Raw genomic sequence first — 3,206 nt, 5'->3', positions numbered from 1 at the left:
GATCACTGGCCCTTCCTAGCTGCAATGGAAGTTGGAAATCCACGTTTCAGATGATTTGAGATTCAAGTTTGAAGGCAAAATTGTCGTGTGTTGGTAAATATTTAACAAATGGCTGTTGGGAGGGGCCACATGTTTCTACATTTATAAGGGTGTTATAAATTTCATTGCTGTAAGGGATATGTAGCACAATATTTACAAATAACAATAGTGTATGTAGTATTCGTTATGATAACTTTCCTATATCTTATTTATTTATACATAATATGTCCAACAAGTGTTTTCTTAACTTTGCATCTGTAGCTTTGTATCAAACTGTTTTTGTAGCTCATAAGCATAGTTCAGCATGAATGTCAATTGATAATTTCATGAGTTAATGAGTGATACAAAAGTAAAACAACAGTGAAGATACATGTCAGAATTTTACCTATTTATCATTAATGTGAGGGCATCTTTGCTAGATCTTGTGTGTGTGTGTGTGTGTGTGTGTGTGTGTGTGTGTGTGTGTGTGTGTCTGCACTTTGAAAAACACTATTGCTTTATTACCTACCAGCGGGACTGGCCTGCATGGAGCATTGGATGCTCTGGGCTCAGTGTATGCGTAGGATGTGAGGAGGAGATGCGCAGTGTGAGTTTGCTTTGAAGGAAAGGGAGTGATCTGGAGGCCAGGCCCAGGAGCCCCTCAGATTCACTTCCATAATTGGGTAGACTTTGTAAACGAGTCATGGCAAGGTTTGGCCATGCTGCCAATAAGATTAAGAAATTTTTGGAAATCTATCTGTGATCAGAATTGAAGTCCAGGTTCTTCCTCATGTGGTCAAGGATAGTAGGGTCCTTCTGGTTCTTTCTGAAGGCAGCCAGTTCTGTGTTCCTGAAGGTTAGGAACTCTGCCTTGGAGAGCATGCCATTGTTACCCTCCTTTCCAGCATATTTCTGGAAAATAGCAATCAGAGACTCGATGCACTGCTCAGTCTCGGCAAGTTTAGGCATTTTTGCCATGTCTGCATGAAGCAGGCATGGAGGCTGTTACCCTCTGTGGTGCTGCTTTGCTAGATCTTCGAATACCAGAAAAATAGTTCACAATGTGTGTTCTTTTCATAACGCAACAGCACTGATGTGACATACTTGTGACTTAATCTACATTATTAACATTTTTACATTACTCCTAGATAATTGGCAAAACAACGAATCATGTTTTGAGTTGTAGCATTTGCCTGGGGTTTTTTGGTGGAACTATTCTCAACATTGCCAGTTTCATGCTACCAACATGACAACCCTGAATATAGAGTTGAGGTGTGCAGTGACATACCATTCTGTAGAATTTCTACTCTACACGTGCAATAAATGTAAATAAACTCAAGATAATAGATAATAGTACTCACTGGTAAGATAATTAGAAGTTTTGAGATTTTACTATATTGCTTTTAATGCAATTAATTTAATTGTGAGTTTATGGAGTTTGATTTTTGATGTCTGTGTTTATTTAATAACCAGTTTGCAAGATTCCTGGAAATTGAACATTTGGCTCTCACAGGCCTCTTTGGATCAGGTCCACAACCAAGACCTAACATCAGTAAGGAAGGAGGAAGGGGATGTTGTAGAGTTTGCAGTTTTTTAAACATTTATTTTTATTTAATTTTTTTTATTTTTTTAACTTGTTTTATTGTATATTTTTTAAAATTTACATCCAAATTAGTTAGCATATAGTGCAACAATGATTTCAGAAGTAGATTCCTTAATGCCCCTTACCCATTTAGCCCCCCCCCCCACAACCCCTCCCATAACCATCAGTTTGTTCTCCATATTAATGAGTCTCATCTGTTTTGTCCCCCTCCCTGTTTTTATATTATTTTTGTTTCCCTTCCCTATGTTCATCTATTCTGTGCCTTAAAATCCTTATATGAGTGAAGTCATATGATACTTGTCTATCTCTGACTAATTTCACTTAGCATCATACCCTCTAGTTCTATCCATGTAGTTGCAAATGGCAAGATTTCATTCTTTTTGGTTGCCAAGTAATACTCCATTACACACACACACACACACACACACACACACACACACACACACACACCGCATCTTCTTTATCCATTCATCCATCGATGGACATTTGGGCTCTTTCCATACTTTGGCTATTGTCAATAGTGCTGCTATAAACATGGGGGTGCATGTGTCCCTTCGAAACAGCACACCTGTATCCCTTGGATAAATGCCTAGTAGTGCAATTGCTGGGTCATAGGGTAATTCTATTTTTAATTTTTTGAGGAACCTCCATACTGTTTTACAGAGTGGCTGCCCCAGCTTGCATTCCCACCAGTGCAAAAGAGACCCTCTTTCTCCACATCCTCACCAACATCTGTTGTTGCCTAAGTTGTTAATGTTAGCCGTTCTGACAGGTGTAAGATGGTATCTCATTGTGGTTTTCATTTGTATTTATGAGGAGTGATGTTGAGCATGTTTTCATGTGTCGGTTGGCCATCTGGATGTCTTCCTTGGAGAAGTGTCTATTCATGTCTTTTGCCCATTTCATCACTGGATTATTTGTTTTTTGGGTGTTGAGTTGGATAAGTTCTTTATAGATTTTGGTTACTAACCCTTTATCTGATATGTCATTAACAAATATCTTCTCCCATTTTGTTAGTTGCCTTTTAGTTTTGCTGATTTTTTCCTTTGCTGTGCAGAAGCTTTTTATTTTGATGAGGTCCCAGTAGTTCATTTTTGCTTTTGTTTCCCTTGCCTCCAGAGATGTGTTGAGTTAGAAGTTGCTGTGGCCAAGATCAAAGAGGTTTTTTCCTGCTTTCTCCTCAAGGATTTTGATGGCTTCCTGTCTTACATTGAGGTCTGTCGTCCATTTTGAGTTTATTTTTGTGTATGGTGTAAGAAAGTGGTCCAGGTTCATTCTTCTGCATGCCACTGTCCAGTTTTCCCAGCACCACTTGCTGAAGAGACTGTCTTTATTCCATTGGATATTCTTTCCTGCTTTGTCAATGATTAGTTGGCCATATGTTTGTGGGTCCATTTCTGGGTTCTCTATTCTGTTCCATTGATCTGAGTGTCTGTTCTTGTGCCAGTACCATCCTGTCTTGATGATTACAGCTTTGTAGTAGAGCTTGAAGTCTGGGATTGTGATGCCTCCTGCTTTGGTTTTCTTTTTCAAGATTGCTTTGGCTATTCGGGGTCTTTTGGGGTTCCATACAAATTTTAGGATT

General features: G+C 38.9%; 1 pseudogene; it reads right to left on the bottom strand.

Moving 5' to 3' along the window:
* Positions 1-685: 685 nt before the first annotated feature.
* LOC106969545 (protein S100-A11-like) lies at positions 686-1,001 on the bottom strand (annotated as a pseudogene).
* Between the last annotated feature and the right edge of the window lie 2,205 nt (positions 1,002-3,206).

The sequence above is a fragment of the Acinonyx jubatus genome, chromosome A2 (assembly GCF_027475565.1).
Source record: "Acinonyx jubatus isolate Ajub_Pintada_27869175 chromosome A2, VMU_Ajub_asm_v1.0, whole genome shotgun sequence".
In the NCBI taxonomy this organism is placed as follows: domain Eukaryota; kingdom Metazoa; phylum Chordata; class Mammalia; order Carnivora; family Felidae; genus Acinonyx; species Acinonyx jubatus.
This window is presented reverse-complemented; position numbering and strand designations above follow the sequence as displayed.